The sequence below is a fragment of the Drosophila arizonae genome, chromosome 5 (assembly GCF_054131065.1).
Source record: "Drosophila arizonae isolate 15081-1271.41 chromosome 5, UAZ_ARI_1.0, whole genome shotgun sequence".
Classification (NCBI taxonomy): Eukaryota; Metazoa; Arthropoda; class Insecta; order Diptera; family Drosophilidae; genus Drosophila; species Drosophila arizonae.
The window spans coordinates 6,002,894-6,017,955 of NC_142925.1; the positions used below are offsets into that span (position 1 = coordinate 6,002,894).

The 15,062-nt window shown below is 37.8% G+C and overlaps 1 protein-coding gene and 1 long non-coding RNA gene across 2 annotated transcripts in view; one reads left to right on the forward strand and one right to left on the reverse strand.

Annotated features, from left to right (window-relative positions):
* Nucleotides 1–1,938, reverse strand: part of Stacl (SH3 and cysteine-rich domain-containing protein) — a 103,904-nt gene extending 101,966 nt beyond the window's left edge. The window contains exon 1 of the mRNA XM_089471571.1: nt 476–1,938. The gene's annotated coding sequence lies outside the window, so the exon portion shown is untranslated. The remainder of the gene's footprint in view (nt 1–475) is intronic.
* A 5,109-nt stretch (nt 1,939–7,047) lies between these two features.
* On the forward strand, nt 7,048–14,775 carry LOC149268407 (uncharacterized). Its single transcript, XR_016270425.1, has 3 exons — nt 7,048–7,703; nt 7,764–7,871; nt 8,000–14,775. It is a non-coding gene; the product is annotated as an uncharacterized LOC149268407 (long non-coding RNA).
* Nucleotides 14,776–15,062: the final 287 nt, after the last annotated feature.

The following is a 15,062-nucleotide window of genomic DNA, read 5'->3' on the forward strand; positions in this document are numbered from 1 at the left end:
CAGACGTGTACCGCAATATAGGCTCAATTCATCTTTCTTATTCAGCATATATACCCAATCACAACAATAGATGAACAGCCGAAAATTGAGAAAGAGAGACATTGCTATATCAACTCAGCTCATCAAGCTGATCCAGCATATACAACAATAAATAAAACCCCGAAGAGACAAACATTGCTATATCAACTCAGCTCTTAAGTAAGTAATAAATGAAAAGCCGAACAGCTGGGCATTACCATACAGACTCAACTCATCAGCTTGATGCAACCGGAAAACCTCAACAACCTTAACCTGCCTCCCTCTGCCCCTTGCAAACATTTGCACATATTCCTCCTACCCTATAGGCCCATTTCTAATGGATGCAAGGGTATGACTTTATAGATTTATATCTATATACATATGTGTGCATGGACATAAAATTGCAGTTGCAATTTCCAGTTTTGTTTTATACGAAATGACTCGAGCTATAACTCACCTGCGGGCGAATGTGTTTAGTTTCTAGTTGGCAACCTGTTGGCTGCAGCTGCTGTTGCTGTTGCTGCTGTTGCTGCTGATGCTGCTGTTGCTGCCGTTGTCATCTGTTATTGGCAGACAATACAAATTTTTCACTCACTCAAGCAGTTGGCACGCCATTTAGTTTTCGTGTCAGTGCTGTGTCCAGCTTAATTTCATTTATATTTTAATCGAAATATATTTGGCCAAGCTGTCTGCTCATTTGGCTGAGCATGTTTCATCCATATAGCTGCGAGCGAGTCGTGCATATATGATAGATATGTGGGTAGGTATGTTTGTCTGTCGTCTATATATGCGCATGCATGTTTTTATTTTCTTATTTTCTTTCGTTTCGTATAAATTTATGTGTGTGTGTGAAAAATATTATTATTAGTTATTTTGTTGTTTTGCGCTTTTCGTGCTTTCTTGGTCTGCAGACACAATTTTTATTTTCAATTTTCTCTCTTTTTGTTGTTTGAAAATTCGTTGGAAAAGTCAAGCGCCGCAATTTTGCTTTCTTTCTTGTTTTTTTTTTTTTTATTACGTTAATTTATGATTGGAATTCTGTTTGCCCGTTAGCGCTAAAGATTTATAAACATATATGCTCAAATAGATATATACCTATAGCTAAGTATGTTTGCGCTAAATATATGTACTAAGCTGCATCTAGAAAAATATGTATATATATGTATGTATATATATATATGTAGTAGAGTTATAGTTATAGTTGTAGTTGCTTCCTGTTTTTTCTTGCGGTTTGCTTGGTCTGCCGTTAAGAGTTAAGAGTTAAGAGCTAAGTTTAAAGTTGAGTTCGTTGCGCCTGTCAGTTGACGTCAGGAAATGAAAGAAATTCGCTTGGTTGCCGTTGCTCTGTCAAGTTTGTTCAGTTTTTTGTTTCGTTCATTTTCGAAATCGTTTTGAAACCGGAGAGAGAGCACGCGCGCGCGCGCTAACACGACACTTGAAACAGGACTTCAAATGGCTTGATTGCATTAATTATTCAGCTCGAAAAAAAAGGGTTGTACGTAATCTATACATATGTATGTATGTATATATTTATTTAGTGTTTATTTGTATTTTTATTACTTTTTTTGTTTTGGTGGGGTCACGAAAGCCGCGTCAAAACTTCACGAAACGTCAACGTTGCGCGCGCGTTAATAAAATTCTAAAGCATACTTTTTAGCTATGCTGCACTTTGATAGCCATCAACACACTTGCACACTTGTAGTTGCACTTGCACTCGCACTCGCACTCGCACTCGCGCACACACACACGCACACGCACACACAGTTAGGTACTTGTTGTTTCAGCGGCAATGGGCAATGCCTTCAGGCTTTTGGCTTTGTTCTCTTTTTGGTCGTTTGGTCTTAATGTGGTCTTTATGCCGTGGCGCCCTTGCGGCCAACATCACGTCCAGCTAACGACTGAGACACACGCTGCGTATACGCAACACCGTTGACTGTTCGCTGCCGTTCGACGCTGTCGCTATTTTCGGAGTAAATTCAATGCGCACGCGCTGGGAGCACCAACAATTTTATAGAGCACAAGGCGAAAGAGCAAACAATCAGCCAAACAGAATCAAGCAAGTGGTTTGCATTTGGGCCATTGGCCCTAAACGAAAACATGCCCAAAACACATATGTGTGTGTGTGTGTATGTGAGTGAGTGTATATGTGTGTGTTTCCAAATTAATGGTTAGCATAATCTAAATATATTGAACAACGATCTCCATAATCGAAGCATTGCTTGTGCATCGACTAATCAGCCAATTTGACCAAATGAGCAGCAGCTATATGAATGTATGTGTGTGTGTGTGTGCGTGTGACAGCATAAGTTAATGTATGTATAAGCATTTAATTACCTAGCAACTGGGCTGGCATAACAGAAACATACGCATCAATTGCCAGGCCCCATGCAATGCAGTCACATATAATTAAATCTAAATGAAAACCAACTTGACAATGCTTGTCAGCTAAATTGCTAAGCAAGGAAAATCGATGCAATCGAAGGAGCTGCAGGATATACAAACAGCTACAGCTACAACAACAACAACAGCAACAACAACAGCCGTAATAGCGGCATTTAGCAGGAGCTGGGGCTCTGGCGATTATCTTGCTTGGGTAAGTGAGAAAAAGTTTTTAATTAAAATTCACACGCAATATGTTGCGCATACGCAACGTTGTACCCGCAGATTAACCACTCCCCCAAATCTGTCTGTCCGTCTATCCGTCCGCCCCCCCCCTCCCCTCTCGCCCACGCTGTCGCAACTCATTAGCGTTCAAATTGTGCGCGTATCATGTAATTTAGATTAGCTGGAAATTGAAAATGTAAAGCGATTGCGGTTTTTTCGGTTTCGCTATGCTGGCAAGCTTCAATTTGTTAGCCAACTAAAAGCTTCGGTCTTCACCTTCAGAATCAACGGATGTCACCGGGTGACCCAAACTATTTGCTAAAGTTATCGCAACTCTGGCAACCTTGGCCACCAGCTCTGGCATCAGTTAACCCCACTTGTCGCTTGACATTGCCAAAGTTCTTCAAGTGCTGAAATTAAATTATTTCAACAAGTTAAGCTATTGTTTAGCTATCTCTCTCTCTCGTTCTCTTGCTCTAGCTACCTTGATTCTGGTCTGGCAACGCTTCTGCCCATTTCGGTTGACATTATAAAAACTTGTTAAATGCCCAACGATTAAATTATTACAACAACAACAACAATAGCAAGTGAAGCATATTGTGCTTTGCTACTAACCGTCCGCCCACTCTAGTTGCTCTTATAAATATTAATGAATCCAAAGTGTCCGAGCAAATGAATTCACTTCACACGCGGCCCAACGTTCCACAGGCAGATACATTCATCAAGTAAATTAAGTTTGCACGCTTGGCCAGCTAACAAAAACAAGAAGATCAGAAAAAACAACACAGCAAAAAAAAAATAATGAAGAATGTTTTAGGTAAAAGTGCCCGACTAGAAGATGCCCTGAAGAGATAAAGATGAAAGTCAAACTGAATGAGAAATTTCTTATACTACAAATGCGATACATAGAGATGACAGCCGATCGATAGAATCGCTGGAATTGGATTTTTGCGATAAATCGATTATTTTTGTTTCTATACCGTTGTTTCTATATCGTCTCATTTAGCGAATAGTTGAAGGCACTTTTATTACGGAAATGGATAGACATAGAAATTTAGTTACAACACCAAAGCTTAGATAGTCTGTACTTGTTTATACACATAGATTGAAGGGGAAAGAACTTGAGCTGGATCAGCAGAGAGTAAAACGTATTCCAGATGTGCTAGAAGCCAAGCAGTTAGATAGATGAACGCGGATTAAATTACTTAAGCAATTATCAAGACTATTAGATGTACTCAAAGGAAATCGATTAGAAAGCTCCAAATTAATCCGTTATATGCGATTACGATTATTTCTTCTAATTGTTACACACAGTTACACAACACAAGCCTACCCTCTTATTGCAGTTACGGCGCATAATTAAGAGAGAAAAAACGTGGAACTTTATTATGAATTCACCCATTTTTTATGCCTTTTGCACTCTGACTCTCTGGGGACAGTCTAGGTGCTGTCACTACTTGACATGTTGTCAGGCGTGAACGAACTTACTGAAGCGAAACTAACTTCAAGTCTTAGATACTAATTGATGAAGAAACTTAACAAATTGACGGATTCCCTAAGTTGTCGTAATTAGTATAAATATTTAAATAATTGATGAGTACTTATAACTCCTTTAAAAATGTAACAAAAACCAATTTACTTTCTGTTTTCTTTGCAAGTAAGTTTCATAAGCCCTGATTTACCCAATTGCTAACAAAAGGCTTCCACTAAGAGGGAAATTGCAAAGGTGCAAGTGTCCTTTAAGCCTTAACATCACTCGCATCCTGTAAGCATATATCGATCAAAGCACAACAGCAGCTGCAAGCTAAATAATTGGTATGCTTTAGACGACATCTGAGAGCCCCTCACAGAGTGCAGACATTACGCATTGCGTACTTGTTGCTAATAAACAAGGCAACAAGACGGCAGCCGAATGGCAAACACAATTCCAATTTGACTGACAAGAAGAGCCATACATCAGGCTCATTGGGAATGCAGCAGAGCAGAGCGTATACATAGGCCATGATGAGAACTAAAACTCTCTCCGATAGTCAATAATTGAAGAGTTCTGATTTCAATGTGCTCGTAACTTGCAAGCAAAAGGCGAAAAAATCCCTGCTATTGCTGCAGGAGCTTAGGAAAAGCAATTTGGCCTCGTTGCCAAGGTGAAATGTCAGACAAACACACACAGACACACATAGATACGCATACCCATACACACACACTCGCACTGGCTCTCAACTTTGGCGAGCTTTAAAAGCAAAATAACATTAACAAAAAAAAGTTGTGGCCAACTAAGTTTTGCCCACATAAATTGTCTTTTAATTGCCGGCAAAGTAATATGTAAGTAGTTGAAAAGTCGAGCACGTATTGGCACTTGCGAAAGCCAGTGCGAGAGTTAGGCAGTCCGGGGCAGTCGTGGCCCATTATGGCCAAAGCACTGCTAAATGAATTGCAAAAGCGCGTTAATTGGCCCAAAAACTGCACTTCAAAGAGTCAGCCGAGTGGAGCCTGTTCAACCAACTGGAGCACGCGATTTGCCAAAATGTTTAATTAAGCCACCAATTAGGGTTGCCACGCGCTGCGAAATATGCTACGTGTCTCTTATTATACACGTTCGTGTAATTAAAAGGGGTATATTGGCTTTTCTGTGATATTCGTTCTATTTCTTTCTGTTTGAAATATGGTAGATATACTCTGTTATATGCATGAATATATTTTAATTAAAACATCAATTAGGGTTGCCACGTGCCTCATTATACACATTGGCGTAATGAAAAGCGAGTATATTGGTTTTTGTTATTTGTTTCTATGGCAAATTTGGTAGTTATAACCAGGTAGATAATTGTCCCATAATTTGAAAAGCTTTTCGGGAATTTGGAATTACTGTAATTTACTCTACAAATAATTCTCATAATTATATAATGTCAAATTAGAAAGCCTTGAACACGCATTGAGCAGTCGGTGCTACTCTTACCCTTACCTTACCAACTTTTCCTTTTTTTCTCGTTTTCAAGCGAATTTGCTGATGAGTTATTAAAACCTCAATTAAATCGCAATCATCGACTCAGTCCATATGCCAGGTACACAAGTCACTCTGTCAGTTAGTCAGTTCATCAATCATTCATTATTAATGGAATTAAGGTAATTGGTAAAATTTTTTTCTTTTCATTTTTGTCGGTTTTATTTTTGGCCAACAAAGCATCGATTTGTTCTACCTAGTTACGGGACCACAAGGCCAGCACTAACATCAGGTCTAATGACGTGCTAAAGCCCCAATAAGATTGATATCTATCTATACCTGCATATATATAGATCATACATACATTTGTCTTTTTTTTTATTGATTTTGGATAGAGAAAGGCAAACAGGAAACGCAAGAACCAAGTCAAGAGACGGCTAATGTGAATGACAATTTCAATTTAACAATTTGCATGCTAATGTCATGCGGCTAACTTTATGCCAATGGCTCCATTTAACTGTCAACACTAACAATACCACACGCATACGCAGAGAGCTATCCCTGTGTATATGTGTGTGCGTGTCCTGTTTGTTGTTTGACAAATGTGTTGCCTTTCAGCCATTGAGTTGGGTACGTGAGCGGCTCTTTATATAGCAACTGTATTTACATTTCTAAAACATATCATCAATGCAAAGGCAGCTGGATTTAGAAATTAATTAAATTAAGCACAAAGGTGTTTAGAATTTCAAAAACAGGTAGACACTGAGAACTAAAAGAGTCCATAAATTATGTAAATGCCGAAATGTAAAAGGTAGAAAAATAATTGAAAGTAGCATATTCTAATATATTTTATAATATAAAGTTGAAGACACACACACACATGTACATATATAATGGATATATAGAAAGTAGCAGCTACGAGAACAACTGCAACTGCTGGCTTTCAATAAAAACAAAAGTGCAAACGCTAAACAAAGAAATATGAGTCAGCTTGAGTGGCATCAAAAGTTTTGATTGCTCTGCAACAGAACGAAGCTATTTGCCTTAGCAGCACAAAGCAAGAGAAAAAGGCGCATTGAAAGGAATTCAAACAAACGGCAATTTTTTTCAGTAGAATTATATGCTGAATGGATTGCAGATATAATTTAATAGCCATTCAGTTTATACTCTAAGATAAGCAATAGAAAATTTAAAATAACTTAACTTTTATCTAGGAAATTAGCGATAAAACATTAAGTATCGTACTATTATTTATCATACGTATACATACACAGCAGACTCTAACTTCAATAAAAAACAGACTGACTTTAATATATGGGCATAAATATACATACATATACTTGCAAAAGTCAACTTCCTCCAATCGTCTCTAAGGCATAATTCACTGTCCAAAAACATTTTACACGTAAGCTAATATCAATTTTACAAGTTAACACTAACACTTACTCACGCGCTCATCTCTAATTCACACCAGAAACACCCACGCATCGCTCTGGCTTTGCGTGGGTAGTGAATTTTCGATTAGCCAGAGATAAGGGCAAACAATTACTCAGTCCAGTGCAAGTTTTATTATGTATGTTCATTAAGTTATGAGACAAAAGCGAAAACTAACAAAAGCCATAAGGCACACCATAATTGTAATATCATTTAACTGACCTTAAAAATAGTATTATTATAGTATATATTATTATTATTTTTATTCATATATTTATATATTAATTTTAATTTTGTTGTTCCCATATTTTTTCTGGCACGTTTCTCCTTAAAAATACCAGAGCTCTTTATCACTTCGAATAGACCTTTGGGACAGTTTTGTCATTCAACTCTGAGCTTTGTCGACAGACTAACGCAAAACATATATTTTTGTCGAGTCACAAAATGTTTAGTAGACAACGAATTGGCAATTCGATAAACCCCTGGAATGGCTAACAATCGATATACTTCAATGTGAATGACAATTAGTCGTCGACAGATAAGCAATTTGCAGTCGAATGTCGACTAATTGCGGCACATGCCACAACGTGACTCTTTCACTCTTGCCACTTCCCAAAGTTAAATTGTGATGAATCTCTCACTTTACTCTGCCATTTAGTTTGGCTCCAAGCTGTGCGTCCTAGGCTGCCTGTTTGTCTGTCTCTCTGTCAGTTGTTGCTGCAGCTGTCGTACGTGCCACCTAAATAACTATGTGCAATACTTATAGAAAGATGCTTGAAGTAGGCATTCATTATACACTAACTGTGGAAGGCTATTAAAGCTATGTAAAGAAGCTACTAAGTTAAATTTTCTTTGTGCTATTCGTTGCAAAATCGTAAGGCAAAAGTTCCAGTCTAATAATAAATAATATAAGCTATCAAACAGATCAACATTTAGCCTGATTAAACATATACATTCTTGTACATAAATATTCGTATAACTGTCTCTCTGTCTATCTTACAGCCGTCTCTCTGCCTAATAAAAGCAAAGGAGCATGAAGGATTACATAAAAATCATTTAAGTTGTCTATATGTATGCAACAGAATTCATTTAGTATATATATTTGAGTAAAAAGCAGCTAGAATGCTTGAAGCAGCAGAGAACGTTTCCATTGCTCTCTTAAAGTTCGACTGCAACGATCACTACCTGACGTCAGACTCAACATTTGAGAGCGACTTAGTGTTTGAGTGATAGTCTCCATATATAAAGGGCAGCATCTGTAGCATTTCTTCAGTCCAGGCCAGGGGGTCAGTCGTGCAGTGTAGTAAGGTGAAGTGAAGTGTGCTGCGGTCGGAAAATACCTGAAAATACTTGAAGGGAATACTTAGAGAAAATACTAAAAGGAAATACTTGGAGAAAATACTTAGAAGAAATACGTAGAAGAAATACTTAGAGAAAATACTTAGATGAAATACTAAGAGAACATTCTTAATGGAAATACTTGGAGGAAATACTTATAAGAAATATTAAGAAGAAATACTAAGAGGAAATATTTAGAGGGAATACATAAACGACTTACTTGGAGGAATTCTCAGAGCAAACAATTCTTCCGCTGTCCAACTTAAACTAGTTTTACATTACGTTAATAAATATAAACCAAGCCATAAAAATCCAAATTCAAATAACAATTCTTTTCAAATCTTGATAGAACTCAACTATACATCATTTATCAGCCCCAGGTGATAAACATTCGCTCTCTAATCCCATTTAAGGACTGAAAGAATATCTAACATTCGTCAAGCCATATACAAGTTTCAGGTTTGCTTGTTTTGCCGAGAGTTTTGCAACTGAACAGCGGCAGCTGTCTAATGCTTAAGCGAAGGTCGCGGAACAGTAAGTAAATCCTTGAAAGTGATGTAGCAACAGCAACGACAGCGGCAACGACAACAGCAGCACGGGCAGGAGCAAGAGTAACATCAGCAGGAGCCACAGCAGCAGCGGGCTAAGCAACGGGAGCTGACGTAAATAATAATGTGCTGAAAATCTCGTCTAATGAAGTGAAAATAGAAAAATATCTAAGTACGCACTCGGCCAAGTGAATGTGCAGCTATGGGCCAGGTTCAAGGTTAAAGGCGCGAGCGGCAACCCGACTCGTGTGCTGCCCCACCACGTCTAAAGTCTAAAATAATCCAACACAAAAACAAAAGCATAAAACACGCGAATGCGTGTCGAAAAGGAAAACTGAAAATGGCGCCCAAAACTCTTAGAGAGCTGGGTGTGGGGGGTGGCAGAAAGGATACACGCAAGGGCTCTTAAAGCAGACCAAAGGAATGCGCCAGTCACTGAAGTCACTGAAGCTGACGCTTCTGCTTTTGCACTGGCATTGTGGCCCGCGGGTCAACAAGACGCTGAAAAAAAGGGAAATCCCACAGCCAGAAGCCAAAGCAAGCCACAGTAAAAAAAAGGGGCAAATCAAAGCAGAGACTTGAAAGCTGCATTCGATTGAAATTTAATTAAGGCATAAAGCCTGCAGCTGTCGCTTTTCATTAAAGTAGAAGCACTCAATTGTATCAAGTATGTATAGCTACATATAGATATTTATGTGTGTGTATGTATGTATGTATATGTATTTAATGAGCTATTCATGAGCTGCCAATTCACATGCGAACATAATTCGAGCGTAATTATATTCCCAACAACAATTGCGGCGGCCAATGATCAATTTCAAATTGCCACTGCTTGCATTTGGCATTTGTCTGTCTCTCTCTCACTCAACACGCTATATGGAATTGAATATATATAACAGTTATTCATTTGCCTGCATTTCGATGGCAATGCAAACATCGACCACATCTACAGTTGACCTACGCAGCCACATAGAATTTCCATTCCTAATGACAGAATGCCAACTTGTGTTTGCTATTATAACATACATTCATCTCGCTCTCTCTCTCTGTCCACTCTCCCTCTCTTGCCTTGTGGTTGCTATGTTGACTTTAAGTTTGCTTATTTTTTGGTGGCTTTCGACCTTTTGGGGCCAATTAAGTGAATTATTCAACGTACTGCTGTAGCGTATTTAAATCACAAATCCTTATGCCGAGCAGCGCCTGAAAATGTTCGTCTTAAGCTGCATTGCAGCTTTTGGCTAAGCGCTTAACGCCAAGCAGTTGCCAGAGCCAGCCGCAAAACTGCTCTCTGCTGTGGCAAGGCCAACAAAAATAGCAAACATACCAAATTACGTTAGACTGTGTGAGCTGAATCGACGATACCCTGTGAAATGTAGTACGTGAGAGATTTTTTTGTATATGACTTTTCACAACAAGTTTATCGAGCTCTTAACCATTTAATTATACTGACATTATAAGCGAAGAAAGAGTTAAATATATTCATATTTTTGTATATAGTGTGTTATTTATATTATATGATATATTCATAAATTATTAGGTAATACTCCTAAATTTTCTACTCGCATGCTTAACATCAATAATAATAGATATATTTAAAATGCTTATAATTTTTATAAAAAAAAAAAAAAAAAAAAAAAATTCTTTTTATAATAAAAATAATAATGAATAAATGTATTTTTAAGAATACTGAAAACCTATTTTTCAAGACTTCTCCTTAAGAAAATATCCTTATCAAAATACAAATGGAATCTCCAGCATATATTGCCTTACTAAATATTAAATTTAGTAGCTTAACTAAATCTCCTAATATATCTATTTATATTTCTGTTTAAGAATGCGCCCACCATACTACCTTAATTCTACATTTTATGCCGGCTCATAAACCCCATTGCTTATAAACGCCCACCAAATCTCTCGTGACTACAGACAATAACAAATCGAGCCCCCCTAGGTTAGGGTAGCACATTTCATTAACGTTAATAAGTTTTATACGTTTGTAATTATTTCTATTTTTGGGGCTGCAGCGTATTGCCTGTTTATTGCTTAGCTACCCGTTCGATATGGAGTTTTATGTTCGATATGCGAATAACTGCAGCAAGGTCACGTTCTTGGTTTAGTTAAACATTTCGATACCATTCACGTTTCATCAAAATTGAATATGCTTATTTATTTATGCGGCTCTTTTAATATGCAGCACAGCCATTTCAATGGAATTGAATAGCACGTCAGACAGACAGACAGACAGACAGGCAGGCGGACAGGCAGACAGGCAGGCGGATAGACAGAAAGCCGGAGACTGTGCGACAGTTGAAACAGTTTGACGGCAGCCGAGGATCATTGTGGAAGTGGATTATACAAGAACATTATGCATGTGGCATATGCCAAAATGTTTCGGTTGCCGGTTCAATTAACAAATAAACAGCCAGACTCAAAATGGTTTTATTTTGTTAATATTACAGTTACGTATCATTACCAGCTATTTGGTAAGCTACGCAACTATTTAGAGGGTATTCCAGAAGTGGAAAAATCCTTTTGAGAATGAGGTGTTGCAGCAAAGACTCTTTTCCATATTTTATTGTCTAGGAAAATTTTTATAAACATAAAAAACTCACTAATTTCTGTCTGTTAACTCAAATAGTCTCTGGGGCTCACATAGCTCCATCTGTTTCTTATATATGAATAAATTATATGGACTTTAAAATATTGCAAAACCCGAGAACCCGCCCGTAGGCGTTATCAGGCAAATAAAGGAGTTTTTGAGTTTGGACCTCACTAAAATTTATGTTTGCATAGCTTAACATGAGTATTAACAGACCAAAGTACACAACGTGTGCTTCTATACACAAATACCCATACACATAATACACATATATACAGGTATATCTATTGGTATAGGTATACATTTTATCTATTCAGGCGCTTACGTCACGCCGTGTAACGCCTTTTGCTGGCTGCAGTTGAAATGTAAATCGAACTTCCATTCGGCAAGGACACAAACGTCGGCGGTAAAAAAAAGAAGAGAAGAGAAGAGAAACGAAAAGCAAGGAAAAGCCAGCAATCAAGTGGAAAGCTCACAGCGTGTACATTTTAGAATGGGTTTTCGGGCCGAAGGTTTCTGTGGAGTGTGGGATGTGGGGTGCGGGGTGTGGGCTGCGTGTTGGTCTTGGGGTCCCGGGCTAGGTTATATTTAATTCATTGACGCTCTACTTCAACGTCAGTGCCCCCCGCATAGCATACAGTTGCTGCTTTCTAGGCAGGGCACGACGACAACAACGACAACGACAACGTCGAGCTGTCTGCTAAAGTTAACTTGGGCTTGGGGCCTGGGCCATGGAGCCTCTTGCCCAAGTCTTGGGCTATTACATATTTACATTTTTGATGGCTTCTTTACTACGCTGCGGCTGGTAAATGTTGTCTTTCATAGATATAGATATAGCTATATACATATATATATATATACATTTTTTGGGTTTCTTAACGCAGAAGAAGACGAAATAGTTCAAGCATTTCCGCTTTACTTTTGCGCCATCTCAATTAGCCGGCTGACAGGACAACGAACGGAAATTGTTTGCTATTTGCATGATAAATAAGAAAACTGTTACCTTAATTGCTGGCGCCTGTCCCAACTGCTGTTGGCCGTGCAGTTTGCTGCTGCTTTAAGGCAGCCTCAGAACAATTGCAACAAGTGCAGGAAACGGAGAAAATAGTGCAGACACAATCAATATGAAAGGCGACGCCGGTGCCAACAGCGCCAAAAGTGCAATTGCAAACACGGCACAAGTGCTCGAGCCACGCCCAAAAACTTGGCGATAATCGTGGCGAAGGCATTTCAAAAATTTTCCATAAATCCACTTGGACTGCAATGAAAAATATGGTAAATATACATAAAACGCACGCGACACACACATAACGAACCCTTTGGCCGCATTGTTCGCCTTGAGGTTTTTGGGCTGGAGGCGGGGCAATCGCACAATGGCAATCGATGAGGGCATGGCAAAAGGAATTTATAATGGTGCAATGACTTATGGCGCAGTTGCTGCAGCGACAAATAAAAACCAATAAAAATGTATGACCGCATACAAAAGGAGAGAGAGAGAGAAAGAGGGGGAGAGAGAGAAAGCGTGCTGAGGTAGGCGCCATAAAAACAGCCGATGTCAAGGCTTAAAGCACAGCGAAAACACATTTATCAAATATTCGACATCTACAAGGAAAAGATTTCACTCTGTGTGAGTGTGTGTGTGTGTATATATATATATATATAGGACATCTTCTTGTCAACCAGTTAAGATATGATAACATATGCTAAGTAATTTAATGTTGCATAAATCACGTGAAATTGAAGCAGGATTCTCGCGCAAAATTTCAAATTCAAGTTGACAATTTGCCGCTGCCTGGCAACAGGTGTATGTAAGACATAAAGGACATAATATAGCAGCCACTTCAAGTTATTTATATACACAGATACATATATGTATGTATATATATTGTTGTTTTATTCTGTCAAGTATCATTGAGGCACACAGCGATTGAACTGAAGCAAAAATCTGATGGCAACTTGACTTGGCTTAACAAGACTATAAAATTACTATATCGTCTGCTAAGCAGATTTTGCATTTTAATGAGGCGCTAATTGCCCCTTGAATTCTATATTATTTTTACACAACTGCTAATACTTTATCCGCTTGAAATTTCAACATAGACAACTTTTTAAATATACTTAGGAAATAAAAAGTGAGCTGTTGCTGTTGGGAGTAACCGACAGCAAAATACTCTGTAATGTGCTAAAAAAAAAAAACATACAGTGAATCTAAAATATTGTTTTCTATTAACCTTTAACTCATAGATCAGCCCCAGGGTCCGCTTGGTGCTTGAAGCTCTAAGCTGGGCCTGTTCACGTCACAGTCCCATTCACTGGGATAGTCAGTAGAATAATCAGTAGAAGGATTTGAGAAAAACCATAGCATAGTATCAAGGTCATAAAGAAAGCTCCTATTGGATATGAAATGAAATAAAAAAAACATGGATTGCGAAACTCATTCAGCATTGACAGATATATATATACGATATATAGACATATGCACATATATACATCTTGATAAACAGTTTCACGTCAAAGCCATCATGGCACCAACTCAAATATACCCCATTAACTTCCTGAACGAAAAACTTTATGCAAACTTTTTAGTTTAATGAAAAGTTCCGTTGGCTCTTCACACTCGCTTGGTGAGTCGACAAAAAAGTAATGTAAAGAAAAAACAAAATTATTTATGACCTTGGCCGCATCAGTTTTCATGCCCATTTTTAGCACTCTTAAAAGCCGAACGACAGCAATAAATAATTGAACAAAAAAAAAAAAAAATTGCTCTACCTCCATGCAGGTAGGCAGTTCCACTTGCCTCTCTCGATACCTCCATGTATTCCTCCCCCGTATTTCGATGTGGTTACACTTATGGCTATAATTGTCAGGTGTAGCCGCTTCACTTCCTGCAATTTCCGCCGCCGTTTGCCGAGCAGCAAAAACAAAAATTAATGCGGCATACTTTGGCCATGGCCATAAAAACTTTTGCCCAGCCATTGTATAAATAAAAGATATTTTTATAACGTTATCGAAGCCCAGAGAGGACAGAAAACAGGAGGAAAAAAAGAAATAACACGCTTTGGCCATTAAGAGCTTAAACTATCAATCAGCAAAGCGGCTCAAAAGTTTAGGCCAAAAATTCAAAGCCGAGCCGCGAATTAAATTAGAAGCGGTCGAAAGAAAACAACAAAGAGAGATTGAAAAAAAATAAGTATAATAAAATAAAATAATGAAAAAATATAAAATTTTCGTGAGCAAAAGATTAGGAAAAGCTGTTGAAAGGCTCTTTCAGAGCGGAGCATAAATTGTATAGATTAGGGAAAACCGATAGATATAGATATAGATATAGATATAGATATAGATAGATATAGATATAGATATAGATATAGATATAGATATAGATATAGATATAGATATAGATATAGATATAGATAAGATAGATCTAGATATAGATATAGATATAGATATAGATATAGATATAGATATAGATATAGATATAGATATAGATATAGATATAGATATAGATATAGATATAGATATAGATATAGTAGATATAGATATAGATATAGATATAGATATAGATATAGTATAGCGATATAGA